The sequence below is a fragment of the Syngnathoides biaculeatus genome, chromosome 10 (genome assembly GCF_019802595.1).
Source record: "Syngnathoides biaculeatus isolate LvHL_M chromosome 10, ASM1980259v1, whole genome shotgun sequence".
Taxonomy (NCBI): domain Eukaryota; kingdom Metazoa; phylum Chordata; class Actinopteri; order Syngnathiformes; family Syngnathidae; genus Syngnathoides; species Syngnathoides biaculeatus.
Window position 1 is genome coordinate 6,064,935 of NC_084649.1, and position 20,306 is coordinate 6,085,240.

The 20,306-nt window shown below is 41.5% G+C and overlaps 1 long non-coding RNA gene across 2 annotated transcripts in view; it reads right to left on the reverse strand.

Annotated features, from left to right (window-relative positions):
* LOC133508091 (uncharacterized) overlaps positions 1–20,306 on the reverse strand; it is a 52,040-nt gene that overhangs the window by 23,468 nt on the left and 8,266 nt on the right. For both annotated transcript variants that reach the window (XR_009796978.1, XR_009796979.1), the window contains exon 3: positions 10,226–10,349. This is a non-coding gene — a long non-coding RNA (uncharacterized LOC133508091). The remainder of the gene's footprint in view (positions 1–10,225; positions 10,350–20,306) is intronic.

A 20,306-nucleotide genomic window follows, 5' to 3' on the forward strand; every position in this document is an offset into this window, starting at 1 on the left:
CGGACAATTTCGCTCTAGTCTTTTCTTCCTGCGCCGCCATTTTTGCTAATTGTTTGTCTGACGTCAGCACACGTGACGTGACGTCACTTCAGGAGGCGTGGTTAAGTGCCCTGTACGGAGGGGTCAATTTCTCAAGTAGTCTTCTTTACGATTGCCATTGCATCCATCTTGGATGTGAGGGCAGCTTCTGTCTGCTGCTGATGGTACGTGCCAACCACAATAAGCTGGGAAACCTGCACAACATTTACATTTTTGGGGTGTGTGTGAGATACAGTGAAAAAAATAAGTATTTGAACACCGTGCTATATTGCAAGTTCTCCCACTTAGAAATCATGGTGGGGTCTGAAATTTTCATCGTTGGTGCATGAGAGGGAGATGTGAGAGAGATAATCTAAAAAGAAAAATCGAGAAATCACAATGTACGATTTTTTAACAATTTATTTGTGTGATACAGCTGCAAATAACTATTATCATTTTTTTTTACCGTGTTGTGGAGTGTATTTTTTTTCTTCTTTTTTTTTTAAACTAATAAGTATTGCATCTTGTCATGTTGTCAGAACAGGTGTCACCCAAGGGTTTCGATACCAAGAAAATTTGAAACCTAAAAAATGTTTTTACTTGAAGCGAATATGTAAATCATTGTACATTGTTTTTGGAACATTTATTGTAAGGAGCTTTGAGGTGGTATCATTTTTCTTCTTTTTTTCACTACTATGATTATTCTTGTTTTCCCTTTAAGGTTATTTTTTTTGCTCACTTACAGGTATGAGCTTAGTTGAGGATGACCTACTAGGTCAGATAATTGGAGATGAGAGAAACCCTCCTATTCTGTCATTTATAAAGGTATCATTATCCCACTGTTGATGAATGTAAATTAATTGTATTTTTTCTCTCCCTTTTTATGCCTTCTTTTATCATTTCTCATTTCTTTCTTTCTTTCTTTATATATAAAAATGTCTAAAAAATAAATATAAAAAAAAATCCCAACCTGCCCGTGTGTGTATGTGTCGAGAAAAATGTTCAACTTTGCAGGCTGTCGGTATAATGTGTACAGAACATCTTCTGAATGGGATCATCCCAGTCCCCAGAAACTGGCAATCTCTGGTCTGAATGACTACAGGCCTGTCCCCTTGACATCTGTGGTCAGGAATCCTTTGAAAGCCTTGTGCTGGAGCTGCTCGAGACCATCACAGGTCCCCTGTTGGACCCACTAGTTTGCTTACCGATGCAACAGGTTAGCAGATGATGCAGTTTACATGGGACTGGATTTCATCCTAGATCACCTCCACAACGTAGGGACCAATAAAAGAATCCTGGTCGTGGACATAGTTGGCAAATATAGATGATTCTAATTCTGATTCTCTGCTTGGAAATGATAGATGAAGTTAAGAACTGCCATAAAAGCTGGTTGTTGGCACTCAAATAATAATTTGCATGAAATATAATATTAATACCAATGCCCCCCAAAAATCCCAACTTGCTATTAAAAATATATCGGTTGCAAAACAATATGAAGTCCCTCAGACAATCATTCAATCAAGCAACATTCTAACACGTAGTCTTATTCATTCCACAATGTTTTTTTTTTTCAAGCAACAGGACATTTAAAGTCCATACAATGACATTCTTTCATGAAATTCTTTCATTTTCCTTCTGTCAGCATTTACTGCTGGACTACGCTTCCACAAAAGGTCAAGTGTGTTCTGTTCTGATCTCTTGCATGTGGAAGGGAAACCTGAGAAGTATTTTTTATAGCTCAATGATGTGGCATTACCGTCTGCTAAGTTTTATACAGAATCAGCACAAAATAATCAGCTTGCATCATCATTTTAAATATCCATCGCTCAGCCAGTGAAATATTATCATGTCTCAACGAGAGTGCTGAATCTGACAGATATGTATGTATGTAGCGCAATGTCACATTCTGTAATCTCTGACGTAGGCATATACTGTAATTGGTATCAAATTAACCTTATCCAGTTTCTTGCTATCTCACTTTCTTGGAATCTAATGTAATTCATTTTGTTACTTAACATGACATTTACTGCTTTTTACCTTTTTCCAATTGTAAACTCTTCTCACTTTGGTTTTTACCCTATGAATGTTAGCACCAAATTAACAATCATATGATGTAATGTGTGTGTGCGTGTGCACGTGTGCGTGCGTGTGTGCGTGCGTGTGTGTGTGCGTGCGTGTGAGAGGGTGTTGTCCTCAGTTCCACCTGTAGGGTTTCGAATTTCTGCCTGTGCATGGAAAAACACTTATGTCACAATTAGACAGGAGCAGTATTTCTCAGGACATAGTCCCAAGGGCGTTGCTTAGGAGAGGTGATGACAAATTGTTATTTGAATTGAGAACAACCTATTGCAAACGTTTTATTTCTGTGTCATTCGGACTGTGTTTAAGACAGAAAGATGATTTTGTACCTTCCAGTTCATGCATTACAAAATGATCCTTGCAATCATGCTGAACCTGCCGGGAAATGAAAACGGTTCGGAAGATGTTCTGTACACATTTTACCGACTGCCTGCAAAGTTGAACTTTTTTTTTCTCTGTACGTCCATAGAATTTGCTGAAGAATTCCGGCAGATGAACCCAAGGTAGAAACTTTATATTCTGTTTCTGTTGGAAGGTCTAAGAAAAATAAATGGAAAATAGTTGAGCAGCTGTTCTGTTGAACTTTTCCCTAGTTCCACCTGGCTGCTTTGGAGGGCTTTTCAGCCATGTTGGCCCCTGGGATCTGGTGCTCATTGGAGTGGACAATGCATATGGGCTGTAGTCTGCAGTCTTCTGTGTATGTGTTTTAAAATGTGAGTGTGAAGAGGCAGCTGTCCAGCTCATCTTCCCCCCTTGTGGCCTGACTCATTTATAATTAACCCAGATGACCAGGTGGCTATGTCCCTCTGTCCCTGCCAAGGCATGCTTCTTTCTAACCTCTGAACTTCTATCAGACATTCCCCAGCTCATATTTAGTGCTTGTGTTGCGCTTGCCTCACCAGCTTCACTTCAGAGCCAGTTTTGGAAGAGTACACAGTGGTACCAGAGTAGCGTTAAAGTATTTTATGGGGTATTGAGCAGTCTTGAACATCCTGCCATGCTTCATCTGTGAGACAAATTTGGGAGCTGATGTGTGGTTTCACCAAATATTTCTAAAAGGGGAATGGAATATTTATAGCACGCAGAAACCAAATGTATTACATAAGTGCGTATTTACATGACAAATTAAAGTTGAAAACTTTCACATGCTTATGACAACACTTGAGAAGGATTCCTGTTGTATGAGTGTCAGGCCAGTAATTGGAGAGAAACAATAGGCTGCGCACATCTGCTTGCCCTGTGGATCTTCTCCACGGTTGTATGTATCCTTGATTTTCTTGATGTTGGTTGCATTTTCAAAGGTTTGTATTATCAGCATTCGAAAACGTGATTGTCATGAATATGTAAATATGTGTATACATCCATTCATTTACAGTATTCATTTTCCACAGTTTCAGGACTTCTTACACTTTTGAAATATTTTTCAACAAATCACTGAAATCATTTTACAGGGTGTTTAAGCTAATTCTTCTGGCATCTCTTCATATTTTTCCGATGATGTTTTACTTTTAGTCTCTACATCTGAAAAAAATTATATGTACTTTCTAATTCTTCCTTTGTCAAAATAGGCTTGTTAGTTTTTTCAACCTTAAAAGATTCTTTGGTTGAGATCTTGATTGATCGAAATGTTGTGGTCTTATGAGGTGGGGAAAAACAACCAATGGCATCACCTGGCAGCATATGGAGATACTTTTGTCACATTTTTACTTCCATTGTGTAATGCATTATTTAAATAATCTTTATTTATTCATCACTTTGCTTCAGGAAACAGTGGCATTGTGCAGTAAAATATGAACCTGCGTTATTACGCCCAGTTGATTCCCTCTCCAACCGGCAGTGTCACACCACGTTGATCTCCCCTATTAATTTCATCCCTGTGATTGTCACATCCTGAACAGATCTTCCCTCGCCCTGTTTGCGTAGGCACACCACGGCACATACACCTGCCACTCAAACCCTGTGCCTTCCTTCACCCTCACCTCTGCCACCATGTCAAAGGGTGAGCCATGTGACCCTGTCATTTTCTATATTTGGTGACAATACCAGTCCTCACCTTTTTGGACCATGAAATGCTACGAGAAACACTCAGACTGGTTAATCAAAGGTTAACGGCAGGACTGGAAAAAACAGGTGTGTAACATTTTTACCCCCATCTGTCCCCTGGCCCCCACCCACAAAGTTACAAACACATTTTTTGATCTACTCATGCAGCCTATCTTGTGAAGTGGTCTCCCTTAAACACATTTTTGGAAGGAAATGCAATCTACAAAAAAAAGTGAAACATTGTGTACTGTAAATGAGTGAAAACGATACACCAAGGCCTCAATGTCCAGGTGTTGACATGGCAAGTCGGTGTTGTCTACAACTAGCACAGAGTCAGTAGGGAAGAGGGAGTTTGTTTTCTCAAGAGTCTGATATTAACACATTGCATTGTGCCAATGTCTCTCCTTCTCGTACAGTGTCTGTTTTTCTCCGTATACTAGATATACACTGCTGCCTTTCGGTATCAACAAGTGAGGACGCAGAAGACGTCCAGATTATGTGCTGTGATAGAAGAGGTAAGGTAATAGGGAGAATACACAGTGGTCTCCCCTTCAAAGTGAACACAGTCTATTCAGTAACATTATATGGGAGACATTCACTCAATGTGATTTGGTGATTACTGCACACAAAATAAGCTTTATAAGTACACAATTGATGTGACACTTGGAGCCATACTGACAACCCCCTTGTCATTTTATTGATATGTATCGGTTTTAAAAGGAATATAATCTAGGTGGACATAGGTTTATCAACTTTTAGGCTTTCACTGATTCATCGACCTGGGAAAAGTTGACAAGAGACCAAGATAATGCCGAAAGACCTCTGCCAGGCCTGCTTAGGTCCCCAGGTTGTACTGATAGCTAGCATATTGTGATACTTTCAATGTGAAGACCTCTGTTATTGCAGTGCGAAAAATTATTGGTCCAGCTCAAAATGAAACGTGCAAGCCAAGCAGTAGACTATTAGCCCATATCTGGTACAAGCTATTACGTTTTGCTTTAAATTCACTGGATATTTCTTCTCAGCAGAAAAGGAGAAATATTGGTGGGTCTCTTGTCTGATTTTCATTCGACTTGCTCATTTTTGTGACTGGATGAATGATTAGATGTGGAATAATGAGACCACTTTTTGGCATGCTGAAAGAAGGGAAACAGATTGGAACAATTTTCTGAATGTGCTGCGTACATGCTTGATCGCGCTGCACTTAGCACAGCACGATGTGCCATCAATTAGCCCATTGATTGTTTGTGCTACGGCACAGCGGCACGTCACGGAGCTTGGCAGTGGACGAGGTTAATTGAAAAATGTTCAATCCGGGCAGCAAGATAAATGCATCATTTTTCGTTAAAGAATCACACTAATGGACACCAACTTTAAATGTAGCAGGTTGGTAGAAAGCTGTCATTAATCAATTAATTGATGAATTTTATCTTAAATATAGTACAGCATTTCCACACATTCTTCATTTGAATAACATCTACTCCTCTTTATTAAAGGAAATATAAGCATTTCTGTTCTAACAGCAATCTATATTGTATATATTGCAAAGCTGCCACCTACTTTACATCTAAACTAGCAGAAAAAGACACCAGGCTACTTTCTGTTCTGTTGCTTAGCACCCATCAGCAAGGATGTGCAAGCTTACGTTGTGCTGCTATTGCACAACTTTCCCACCGTGGCCACCCTAAAAACAAAGCATTAAAGCATGTAAGCACTTGAAATCAAATAGCCAACACATTCCAATTAAATTTTTTCTGTTAAGGTTATTTCCACAAGTTAGTAATATTTAAGCACAAAGAGTAGTTGTAGTTCTCTATTTAATTAAATTATTGTCCGTAATATTACAGTTCATCAGTAGTCAGTTTATTGAAATAGAAATAAGGAGGCTTTGGACACTTGCTAAGTATGTGTCAGCCATACACTGACATTCATTCATGGGCGGAGACCAGCTGTTACCTAAAGCTGTCAAAACCAACAGCTGGACTTTACAATTCCTTCTCTGTGAAATATCACACCCGTTTGCAAATATCCAGATCTGATCAAAATCAATCTTCCTAAAACATTATGTAGAAATCACACTATTGAAAACACATTATCCATTAAAGACTTTTAGTAACCGGCCTTGTTTCAGAGACACCTTGGAGTCACTTTGTTTTGCAAGGCCTTGGAATAATAAGTTTCACGGGCTCCACTCCCGATACACACTTGTGTCTGTTTGCAAAAAGACAGGACAAGCTGGAACGGGGCAAAACAGCCACTGGGAAACAAACAATCCTGGGTAATGTGTCATTTTGCTTTGTTGCTCCCCATGAAAAATATCTGCGATCTTCCAAAAAGGCATACTTTAAATCTTAACAAGCTTTTCTGCATGTATCTTGTGTTGCTTATCCTCACTAGGGTTGTGAAAGTGCTGGAACCCATCCCAGCCATTTTAGGGCACGAGGCGGGATACAGTACACCCTGAATTGGTCGCGAGCCAAGCATAGGGCAGATATAAAACAACAACCATTCAGACACACATTCATACCATAGGGCAATTTAATGTCTTCAATTAACCTACCTTGCATGTTTTTGGGATGTGGGAGGAAAGCGGAGTACCAAGCAAGTGCCACACAGGTGGAGGCAGACTTTGGACCCTGGACCTCAGAACTGTGAGGCAGATGAGCTAACCAGTCATCCACTGTGCTGTTATATTATTTATTCAGCACTTCTACTGATTGTTCCTTTACTGTTGTTCACTTGTAATGCACATCACATTTTGCTTTTGGCAAAATCTCCTAGCATTTGCTGTCTTCAGGCTCATGATAGTCCAGGATGTGGAGGAGTGTAATGATGTTTGGCAAGTAACTCTTTGCATTGAGCAGGCTCAGTGGGAGAGTTAGCCTTGAGTTGTTGTGGTAAAAATATGTTTGCGTTTTCATTGTTCAAAGATATGAAGGACTAATAACTGAAAATAACTCGAATTTTATTCCATATCTCTTTTTGGGGCCTTTTGGGCACTGATGATGTTTGCTGAGTAGTCGTCAGAATTTTCCCTCATGTGCGACAATGTAAAACAAAACGTGAAATGCGCAAAGCAGACTTTTCTCTTCCTCTGCAGCCACATAATTAGGAGAATGATGGCACGGTCCTCCATTGTTGTTCCTGTTTACTGTGTTACAGTCCTTTTTGCTGAGTTTGGCTAACACTTGTATGCTTGTATGCTATTTGTTGCTATCCGTATTACACACTGTGCTGTAAAAACACAAACTAGATCAGTGTTTCCAAAACTGAACTTTGCAGCGCTGAAGTGAAGAAATGATGGTTTTAAAATCTGATGTATTTTATTGCTGGTTGTTTATTAAAGGGTAACCCCCCATGTAGATGGCCAAAGAGCAGCTGGCTTCCAGAAGATTCTGTTTTCTCACGCCACTTTGGTGCTTTGTGGCACCTGTTACTCCAACCTCATGCAGCAGATGTTCCCGCTACATTCCATCCAAAAAGCATGACTATTGATTTGGAAGAAATCTCTGCTAGAGCTCATCATACTTGTATGCTTTGAATTACAAAGCTCTGCTCTATTCCAGTTTGTACTGCCTAAAAAGGAATTGTGTCCTTTAATTCAGAGGATCATTGAAAAGCAAATTTTGCCAAACATATGTGCTGTGGCGACCCCGAAAGAAACTTACCATTGAAAAGCTGTATTTTTTTTTTTTTTGTGCAGGGTAGTGCTTCTTAAACTTTTTATAAAAGGTTCCAACTCAAAGAAACTTAGCTCCTCTAGGAGCAATAAAATATCCATCCATCCATCCATCCATCCATCCATCCATCCATTTCTTCGCCACTTATCCTCATGAGGGTTGCGGGGAGTGTTGGAGGCTATCCCAGCTGTCAACGGGCAAGAGGCGGGGTACACTCTGAACTGGTTGCCAGCCAATCGCAGGGGATATGGAGACAAACAGCCACACTCACAATCACACCTAGGGGCAATTTAGAGTGTCCAATTAATGTTGCATGTTTTTGTGATGTGGGAGCAAATCGGAGTGACCGGACAAAAAACCGACGCAGCCACGGGGAGAACTCACTTTAAAGTGGAGTTAAACAAACAAACAACAAGCCAAATCAAAAGCATCAATCAGAATGGGATGTACCATTTTTCCATTCTGAAAAACTTTAGTTTGATTAATTTGTTGTCTGTTCGTTAGAATGAGGTAATTGCAAGAATGATGACTGGGACGCTTCCTTCCACATCCCGAGGCAGAGAAGACCTGCTAATTGTGACTCAGATACCAAAATACGAATATAATTTTTCCTGCAAATCAAATGGATCACAACATTATTGTAGAGACTGTGAGTTGTGGACTGACACATTCATGGGTGTAAGACCCTTTGAAAATTCTTCTGCTATTGTGCTGTATTTTTTCTGGTGCTTATGTGCAACATGTCCTGTGGAAGCACATTGAGTGGTTCTTCGTGCGCGTACATGTGTGTTTTCTACATACAAACCCAATCTGTTTGGTAGCTGTACTCAGTCTGGGAAAGTGTGAGCAGGTGAAGAATTCACACACAGCACAAAGGTCAATTATGTGCTCAGATAAGGAGGATGCTGGATAATGGCTCTTGTCCATTTCTGAAGGGGGGCGTGATGGTTTCCTTGCCTATCACCTCACCCTCATCTCCCTTCTTAACGATTACTTGTCACCTCCACAGAGCATGTTTGCGGCCAGATTTTGTTTTAATGGATGCACCTCCAAGGATTCATAAGGTTATAGCAACTTGCAGCAACATCTTGATAGTATACAGTATCTTAATGTAATTGGTGTGAAATTAGAGAGCCTGTTGTCTTGTTTGAAGGCAAATTAATCTGTTGAGTGTCAGGCTTCTGGCATCCATTAAGGTTCACCTCCAGCCTCTCTTTACTGTAAAACAAGTGATTAGATTAGCCGGTGTTGGGAGAATGTGGCAGTTACTCTGTGCATCACCTTTCAAGCAACAGCGGTGGCTCAGATGGGATGAGCTCAACTGTGTTTGATACTTTCCCTTTCATTCATGTTTGATACGATCTCCCTGACTTAATAGTGGTACCAGAACCATATGATTTGGTTGAGACAACCAGGAAAATACATTAAATCTATAATTTTGCACTGACTGGGACCAGCTAAATCATCATGTAATAGTATTGCTATGCCCGTATAGTGACATGTATATCACAATGCACTTAAAGGTATACCTTTAATACCTTTAATACTATATCGATTAATATTGTGCTTTGTGTGCCATTTAGTTATTTAATCTTTGCCCCAGGTTCAGTGACGGATACAGATGTGGTAAAAAAAGAAAAAAAATCATGCACTTTGTTATGTGATATATAGGTACAGGCCATGTGGTTCTACAAATGTATCTCCTGGTTTAGGGACACTAGGCTGCGGTAAAAATCCATCCCATCTATCCATTTTCTCTGCCGCTTATCCTCACAAGGGTCGCGGGAGTGCCAGAGCCTATCCCAGCTGTCAACGGGCAGGAGGCGGGGTACACCCTGAATTGGTGGCCAGCCAATCGCAGGGCACATCGAGACCAACAGTCGCACTCACAATCACACCTAGGGGCAATTTAGAGTGTCCAATTAATGTTGCATGTTTTTTGGGATGTGGGAGGAAACCAGAGTGCCCGGAGAAAACCCACGCAGGCACGGGGAGATTATGAAACTCCACACAGGGGGGCCCGCAATATGAACCCTGGTTCTCAGAACTGTGAGGCCAACGTGCCACCCCTTAGATAAAAATATGAATACCAATTATATATTGGTGTTATTGATATTTATTACCAAAAAAAAAAAAAATCTAGGTGATGAAGCAAAATGTCAAGGATATTTCATGTTTTATGGGTGGCCAACTGTTCAACATGCTGCCTAGATTCATATTTAAGTTTATTAAACCTATCCACATGACATGTGTGTGTTATATACCGGGTGAACTTAACCTCACCCCTGCACACACACACACACACACACCACACACACACACACACACACACACACACACACACACACACACCACACACACACACACACACACACAGGTTAAATGTAATACCATAATGACCTAACCTGAGGCTGAGTACAGAGCATCCCAGTGAGGAGCCACCATGTCAGGGAACCGTCTGCACCGGTACTGGACCACCGCTTCACTTCTCCTGCTTAACTGCGTCTGGTCCACCTTTTGCCTCCAACACTGTGAACACCCAAAATCCAGACAAGTGACAGATGAAAATGAAATTTGGCTTCCTCTTCTTTTGCCTTGGCACACAGTCTACAAAGTATTGTCCTGTAGAATAATATAGGCAAATAATACCAATGTGGGTCAATTGTTAATCTCAGTATAAATCTTCGGCTCCACAAAAACGGACTGTCGGCTGAAAACGGCCCACATGGTATAATGACGACACTTTTGGTCAACGCTTTGATGATATACAGTACTTCAGAACAGAATACAATTTTTCCTGTTTTCATCTTTGACAAGATCCCCAAATATTCCACGTGAAGCGTTCAATTTTTCAGTTCTTTATCGGGGGTCCTCAGTGATAGACTTTGGTGTCCTTGTTGAGGGTGAAATTCCAAAGACTTGACAGATTTGCTATTGTTGTATATGTACAGCATATAATTCAACAGAGGGAGGATTCTAGTTATCCTTTGCATGTTATATTAATTTTCTTTGTTTAATTAATTGATAACAGCAAGGTGGGTGACTGGTTAGCACATCCACCTCACAGTCCAGAGGTCCTGGATCCAATTCTGTGCTCTGGCCTTCTTGTGTGAAGTTTGCATGTTTTGTCTCTATGTCTCCATGTACTCCGGTTTTCTCCCCACCTTCCAAAAATGGTTGTTCCAATTGAAGACTCCAAATTTTTTCCACAGGCATGAGTGTAAATAGTTGTTTGTTCATACGTGCCCTGCGGCTTGTTGCCACCAGTTCACGGTGTTCCCTGTCTCTTGCCCAAAGTCAGCTGGGATAGGCTCCAGCACACTCGAGAACCTCGCGAGGATACATGGTACATTGAAAGAATGGGTGTATAATTCTTTGGCCAATAAGACCTTGTCTTTCTACCATCCCACCTACACATGGTGGGGAGGAAGCCTGATCAGAGTTTATGACCCATACTGTCAGGACAACATGGAGGCCCCGTAGCTCAGTGGTTAGAGCACTGGTTTGGTAAACCAGCGGTTGTGGCTTCGTATCCCACTGGGGCCTCCACTCCCTGAGAAGGGTTGCGTCAGGAAGGGCATCCGGCATAAAAATTGTGCCAAACATATATAGGCGTTCATCTGAGATGACACGCTGTGGTGATCCCGAAAGGGATAAGTCGAAAGAAACACACACACTGTCAGGACAACATGAATTGTACTGCTTGGATGGAGGCTTTGGGATCGTACATGTAACCATTATTGTTCTTTGTGTCAGTAATGAATTCAAAAGGTTATAAACACAACTCAGGGCTTCATTGTAAAATAATCTGGGGGTCCACAGTCAGCATCCTCAAGGGACTGTGACTCCAAGATATCAGATACTTTGTTTTGCATCGTGCTATTAATTAATAATAAGATAAACGATTTCAAAATGGGCGGGATATAAAATATTATTGAAAAGTTTAAAACTTTGAATTCAGTTACATCGTCCAATTGCATGTTGTAAACCGTTCTGAGTTCTTTGGGAAAACTAGAAAGCTGTTTTCTTTTGAACCCTTCCAGTTCTCAGTTGCTTATGCAGGTTATCTGCAGTCAGTGCCCCTGCCCATGCTACAAATATGCCACTCATGCATAACAGGACATGCGTGACACCAGCAGCCATATGGGATTCATAAGTGTACATTCAAACGTGTCAGGAATGAACTGAACAAACATATAGTGGTATGTGCAGCGTGTGTTTGTGTGCATCTGACACTCAATCATGAGCAGCTGGTAGATCGCTCTCACACACCAGGTGCAACTTGTAGCTCCAGGCTCTGTACCCGTACACAGTAAGGCAATATGACACTTGGACGTGTACGTGCAGCCATCTTCAGTATGTGCACACAGCATGTACATACTGTGTTTACACCCAAACATATAGTGGAGAGTAAAGTGGTGGGATTCTGTACACAGAGATGACATGGAAAAAAGTCTTTAATCATTTAAAAAGTATGACAGCATTCATTTAGATCTGATAAATCCACGGTCAAGGGAGCTTAGCTGATGAAGAAAGTGAGAGAGTGAGACTGCGTCACTGCACTGTTCATGGCTGATGTGATCGGGACGCACATGTGGTAAAGGCAACCAATAAAAGGCATTTGGTTGCCATCTGTCTCCGTGGCATCTCTGTGTCAAACAGTTGGCTCTCAGCATCATGCCTTGGACGCACAACCCAAATAACCATTAGTCCAGAAACAGACGCACTTCCGGACAAATGCTGGAGGATTCATATGATCACGTTTGTGTAGATTCAAACCATAAAGCTGTCACCTGCACCTCTTTATAAAGATGTACAACTTGGAATCAAGAATCCAGGATAGCCTTGAGAGACATTGCATATGAGTCACCTCTTTGTTTGGAAGAATTCTCCAAATGTGTTTGTCTCTTATTTTCATTTGTAAAGGGAAGTAAGAAAAGTCCAATTTAATTGTTGTCAAAACATCATATAAATGGGATATACAGGAATTTTAACCCCCAAAATATTAAAACATAGCAAATGAAAAACATTCTCAGAAAGAGATTAAAATAATCAAATATCTGAATGGACACGGTGGAATGGTAGACAACCAGTTAGCACATCTGCCTCACAGTTCTAAGGACCTGGGTTCAAATCCGGCCTTGCCTTGTGTGGACTTTGCATGTTCTTCCAGTGCCTGTGTGGGTTTTCTCCGGGTACTCCGGTCTCCTCCTGGATCCCAAAAATATGCACAGTAGGTTTTTTCAAGACTCTAAATTGCCCGTAGGTATGAATTTGAGTGTGTGTGGTTGTGCCCTACAATTGGCTGGTAACCAGTTCAGGGTGGTTAGCTGGGATGTGCTCCACATACTTGTGACCGTAGTGAAGATAAGCAGTGTCGAAAATGGATGGATGGATAATAATGACGATTTATTTATATTTTACACAAAAACAACGGACAAAGAAAAATGCATAACCACACACCCCCTTCAAAAAAACCAAAAAGAAACAAAAAAATGTCCTTTTGAATGCTGTGCAAAATCAAATCTGATACACAAGATGCAGTCCAATAGGTTTCATGGTGGATGGACTCCACGTGGTGCTATGAGCAGCGATTGAGTTAACCTCTGACTTTGACATTTGGTTGTATGCCTTCTTTGGCACCACAATTAACACTTTTAGAGAGTCTTTTAGCGTCCTCCTAACCTTGGGTGTACAGTGTTCGAGGTGTATCATGTCCTTAAAATATGGCCACCTGTTGAGCACATTTAAACAAGGTATCAATTTCTTCTCATCACTGGCTAATGGTTAAGTACTTTATTCAACCTTAAAATCTGCTAAGTTAATCTTTTTTCTGATGAGGGACCAATGTGGATGACAGCAGGGTCGCTGGGAGATGTGCTGAGGATGCAGACACGTTTATCCCCGTCAGCAGTGGACTTTAATCAGGTCTCTGACTTCACATAAGCTACCGGCTGGGATTTCGAGGTTATTACTTTGTGTTTCCTTCTTTGTCCCTGGGGTCATCTACGAGAGGTGGAGGTGAGACCACGAGAGGAATGTAGTGCAACTCGGTACTGAAGTACAGCTGTTGAACACACGATCCTGAACCAAATCAGCTGCAACAGAAATCATCTCCAACCTCCAGTAAGAAAAAATGTGAATGTGAGGATATTTCATATTTGTCAATGTTGCTATGGTGAGAAGGAGGGTGGAGAAGACCTGTTAAAGTAACTTGCGAGGAGGTCAGCCCCCCTTACCCCTCCTTGGTGCACCCCACACTGAGAGGCCTGTGGTGTTTGAACACTGAAGGTCATGGGTGACACCTGTTTCCCGTCTCATCTCCCAACATAAAGTTGACTTGCTGGGAGAAGGAGGGGGGGGGGGGGGGCTCCGCCACAGCGCAGCACAAAACCTCCCGTGTTCGCTTCCTGCCTCAAGCAAGAAAAAAAAAAAGGCTCAAAAGAGGATGAAACGGCCAAGTTTGTCTATTGGGGTGGAAAATTAATTTCCTCTGCGAAAGTGAAAACTGGGCTTAGAGAGAGAAAAATGAGTTAAGGCCTCAGTTGAACAAAAGATGAATTCCCCTAATCCATTCAAATAAATCTTCCACGGTTGTGTTGTATTTAGTTGAACTAACAATGCCACATTAATAACAGCACACAAATTATACTTGATGTGTTGGCTCTGTTAGATGAAAACTTGCCATAAAATATATGGAGGGCTAAGGTTCTTGCAGTCACTTGTTTATATTTTCACACTGATTCTGTATTGGAGTCAATTTTATATTATGCTTGTCCATATTAGGGTCAATGGTGAGTTGGAGCCTATCCCAGCTGAGCTTGAATGTCATGATTTGCTTATTGTGCACAACAATTTATGAAATACAAATCTTCATTTCCCAAACAAGCGTCTGCGTATACATAACATTTCCCACAATCCTCCCAAACTGAGCGTCAACTGTTGCCTCGTTATTTTTCTTTTTACTCAAAATGTAATTCTGCAACTCTAAGCTCCAGTTTGCTGTGTATTCTAATAACGGTTTGTGTTTGCCCCCCTGTGGAGAGAAAAAGTACTTCTGCAAGGCAATCCAGACAACTGATGAAACGTCTTGCAGGTGAGGAATTTTGAAGCTTCACGCTACCCCTCAATAAAAAGATAAATACACTGACATCTGAAAAAAAAATGATCACGCACACATATCAAATTGCTTACAATTTACTCATGTTCAAATATGTACACCTGCATCCTTTGGCAGATATTGATTACTTTTACACTTGTAATACATACAAAAATGAGAAAATCATCTTCTTCTTAAATTGACTTTGCTTACTCTAATGCATTCATCTGGAGTCCTCGCGGCCTTGACCTCTGCACTTTTCTCATCCTACAATTGCATGCCAAAGGCTTCCTTCCACATGACATCTTGTAATTCTGCAAGTTCTCTCTGCACCATAAAGTTCTTGGATTTCCAATGCATCTATGCAAAACGTTTGCCAACTTAACTGAGAGGAGAAGAGATGGCCTTGCATCTCCGAGGTTGAGCAAATTCTGTATCGTCTGAGACAAGCAAAGCATCCTGAATTATTACACTGATTAAAGCCACACTCATTTGGTTAGGGTTTTATTCGAAAGGAGTTTTTCTTTGTCAGACAGCAGATGGCATCAGAGTGCTAACTGTGCTTTCATTGTCATTACCTTCTTCCACTGGCTCCTAGATTTCTGTTAGGTTATTTACTTACACTTCTTGTATCGCTGACCTTGACCTAACGATGACAACCTTCTATCTGACCTGCCACGCATCATCGTTAATGAGCTATTTTGTCTTTAATAAATCTGATATAAATAAATCGCCTAAACCAGGCATGCACTTGCCCTTCCGCCACAGCTGTAGTCACAGCTTGAGGTAACATCAGCCGGATGACATCTCCTTTGTCACTCCTTGCCAGTCAACTATTTGCCATCCAACTCGTCGTCAGGTGAACTTCGCTTGTGTGGACAATTTATCCACTAGTGTTTATTATTAGTTTTTGACCAGTTTGTCGTTTTAATCAATCAATCAATCATCAATCAATCAATCAATCAATCAATCAATCAATCAATCAATAGGCCTTTAATTCTGCCTAATTCATCTAACCTGATATTTCCAGGCTCCACTAAAGGATGGCTGGATGGGTTTGGTGTGACAGAACTCAGGAGCCCAGACCTCAGCCCTTTCAAACATCTTAACGTGGTCAAGCCCTCTCTTAGTCAACATGAATCCGAAGACCTCTAAATATGATGCTGTTGGGAAATAGTCCTACAGGGCGATCCTGGTGGTTTATTCCACATTCTGCAAAGTTGGTTCATCAGAGAAACTTATCGATTTGGCCACTAAACAGCTCATTTATCTCCCACTTGGCGAACTCTTATATGACAGAGCACTTACATTTTAGCCAGTGTGAGTGGCAGCCAACTTTAGAAAGAGAGACAGATTATTAATCAGACCTCACCTTCCCCCTCACCCGCTGGATGCGCCCACAGAATGGACATCTGTGGCCAAGAAATGAGCCTTGAAAGTGTAATTAATGAGTGCGATGGTGAGATAATTACAGCCAACAATATTATTGATCAAGGCAGCAAAGTCTTAAAACCATCTGACCCGTTAAGCCTTGCACCGTAAAGTTGTCAGAAAATACGGTTAGTGAGGTAATACAGTATGTGTTGTTCTCCCCCCACCCGTAATCCCAGGAGACTATTTAAAGTACATTATTATGCCTTTAATCAGAAATGAGAGAGGGAAAATGACATTTCAATTCTGACATTTTGAAATTTTGTTGTTTGGAATTAGAAACAAAGGGCGAAGTATCCCACATTTGTATTGTTATCATTATTATTTTTAATTTATTTTGGGAAGGGCTAAATCATTCATGTTTTAAAGGTAATCAAACAGTGACAATATATAATTATGGCAAAATCTGTTTAAGGTTATCTTGAGATTCATTTATCCACCCATCCATCCATCAATCCATCCGTCGATCCATTTTCTTAGCTACTTATCCTCACAAGGGCCGTGGGAGCACTGGAGCCTGTCGCAGCTGTCATCGGGCAGGAGGCAGGGTACACCCTGAATTGGTTGCCAGCCAATCACAGGACACATGGAGACACTCACAGTGACAAACACACCTAGTAGCAATTTAGAGTGTCCAATTAATGTTGCATGTTTTTGGGGATGTAGGAGGAAACCGGAGTGGCCAGAAAACAGCCACGCAGGCACAGGGAGAACATGCAAACTCCACACAGGCGAGGCCGGCATCACACCGTGGACCTCAGAACTGTGAGGCCAAAACTTTACAGCGGAGTCACCGTGCTGCCTAAGGTAAGAAACAGATCACAATTTGCCATTTTAAGTAACCACTAACAATGACAAACTGAGCTATTTTTAGAACAGACCCGCGGGCAAATCATGGAGTCCTTGAGGGTGACCTGCAGTCTGAGGGCACCATGATGGTGACCCCTGGTAGAGATATAGATTCAATGACGTGGAGGAACATCCATCCATCAAATTTCTACTCTTTATTCTGTTCAGGTTCACAGGTGGGTTGCAGCATCTGTCAGCTGAATTTTGGCGAAGAAGCAGGATACAACTGATCTGGTTGCCATTCAATCACAGCAGCTCATGTAACAGTTAACATAGTTATCTCCGCTGCATTGCCAAACATTTGAACATGGGCCAAAACTGAAACTGAAAAATTAATATCCAGGGTGGTACATGATGGTACTGGCAAAATAAGTTCAAATGAGTTTGTGCGCATCACAGTGGTCAAGCGAGAGAATGTCTACATATCCATGTCCACACCCACATTTTGTCATTTTGTTCTCCTCTTCTAAGTGAGGCGGAGTGGGCTTCACCTGTGTGGACCTAATGAAGCTGCAAGCTTTCATGATGACCTCATGAAAGATAGACGCTTGGGTTTATTTTGGTCCTCGGAAACAGATCTTGGCATGAAGAAAGATGTTTCAGTGTGAATAATTAAACAGCTTCACAGACCTACTGATCCATCTGTTCATAGATCAATAGACTATAAAAGGAGAGCAGGTCCTATTTTCCTGAATAGCCCACAACACCAATAGCCTAAAACGGGGATATCCATTTTCTAATAAGGTAAGAATTGCTGAAAGGTGGTATGCTCTACATACAGTATTCTATATGCATTCGTCCATTTTCTATCCTGGCAGTGTAGTGACACATCTAGTTAGAGTGTCTGCCTCACCGTTTTCGGGACCTGGGTTCAAATCTGGTCTTTCCTGTGTGGATTTTGCATGTTCTCCCCGTGCCTGCGTGGGTTTTTTTTTTTTTTTTGGTGCTCCATTTCCCCCCAACATCCCAAAAACATGCATTAATTGGAGACTTTAAATTGTCCTTAGGTGTCGTTGGTGTTGTTGGTGTCTTATGCACTGCGATTGGCTAGCAACCAGTTCACGGTGTACCCCAGCTCCTGCCCATAAATAGGTGGGATAGGCTCCAGCACTCCCTCTACAGTTGTGAGGATAAGCGGCTCAGATAATGCATGGATGGCATTTTTTGTCCCCTTACCCTGCTCACTGTGGTGGAAAGCTGGAGCCTATCCTAGCAGCTTTTGAGTGAAAAGCAGACTTAACTCTGAAATTGTCTGCAACCAATTACAGTGCACCTATTAACAATCATTCACACTCACAGTCAGTCATTGAGTGAAAACCGACCTCATGATGCATGGATGTCCCGCTACTGGACAATAAAACTAACAGTAACAAAGCACTATACAAAATGGAGTATTTGAATGTGGAACGGTGGATCAGCAAGTAAAGCGTTGGCCTCACAGTTCTGAGGTCCCGGGTTCAATCCTGGACCCACCTCTGTGGAGTTTGCATGTTCTCCCCGTGCCTGTGTGGGTTTCCTCCGGGCACTCCAGTTTCCTTCCACATTCCAAAAACAGGCAACATTAACTGGACACTCTAAATTACCCCTAGGTGTGATTGTGAGGGCGGCTGTTTGTCTCTATGTGCCCTGCGATTGGCTGGCAACCAGTTCAGGGTGTACTCCCGACTCTTGCCCGTTGACAGCTGGGATAGGCTCCAGTACTCCCCGTTACCCTCGTGAGGATAAGCGGCAAAGAAAATTGGATGGATGGACAGATGGAAATTAAGTGATTGAAATTGAAATTCCTACATCGCCTTGGGGCTCTTGTGGGTTTTGCCTGTATTATCCAATATGATGACCTCAGTATTCAATCTCTGATTTTGCGGATTATGTAGTTCTGTTGGGTTCATCAAGCCGCAAACTTCAAATGTCACTGGACTGGTTCACAGCCAAGTGTAAAGTGGTTGAGATGAGAAAAAGCACATGCAAATTAGAAACCACTACCACTACTGGTCAGAAAGGGATGGCGCACCTTCTCACCAGTTTGTAGATCAGATAATAACCTCATCCAGCTCCATTCCTGCTATAAACCCTGTGTCCCGAGACATTCTGTGAGAGAGTGTCTGAGAGCCTTTTATGAGGTCACAGGCTGGCATATACTGCAGGATAGTGAGGAGAACAAGGGGGATGCAGACATTGACATGAAGGTCAACTCTTTCACTGGCTACATGGCCTTCTGCAAATATACTGATGCATAGTGAAGACTGTGTGATGCTTTCCAAAAATAAGCCCTGAAACACCTGCGACATCAAAATGCTCCTCAGTATGCTGAACAGAGCAGAAAGTAGCGCTAAACAGATTTTAAATGAGGCAACACCAGCAAATTTAATAACAAATTTTATAAACAAGTATTGAATAGGGAAAAAAGCCAGTGGTATTGCTGTTATTTTCAAATCATTATTTCAGTGGAAAGAATTTACACAGGGTGATTGTAGCTCTTTTGAATATCTGTGTTTTTTAGTTAAAGGTGACCCAAAGGTTATTGTTTTAATCATTTATAGACATCCAAGATACAATAGAAAATTTATGGAGGATATTTCTGAACTGCTGTTTGTTATTTGTAATGACTATTTTGTCATAGCTTTAATATTCATGTTGACAATAATATGTGGGAAAAAATTCATGAGGGGGACAAGGAAAGGCACGAGCAAGTGCAACAGGATCGTAAGAGGAGTTTGAGCCAGGTTGAGAGAGATAATGAAAGGAAAAAGGAGAGGAAACTGCAGAATATAAACACCAGAGAGGTGTGGAGTGGAATGCAGGCCATTGGCAGATACAAACTGAAGAACAATCAGGCTACAGCGGTTTAAAGCACAATGCATTCACTCATTTCTTTAATATGGTCAACTCAATGGCTGGACTTCAACCTGCTCATGTTGGCTCAACAGCCTCTTCTCGTTATTCCCTATATCACCTCCTCCTAACAACAGAAGCCCTAATACTCCAGGAGCACTACCTGTTTCACTTAACACCCAGCTACCCTTAACAGTAGATAAGGTGAGAGTGGAGCTGAGGAAACTTCATCCAGGGAAGGATGACCCAGATCATTTATGCATCAGTATGGTGTA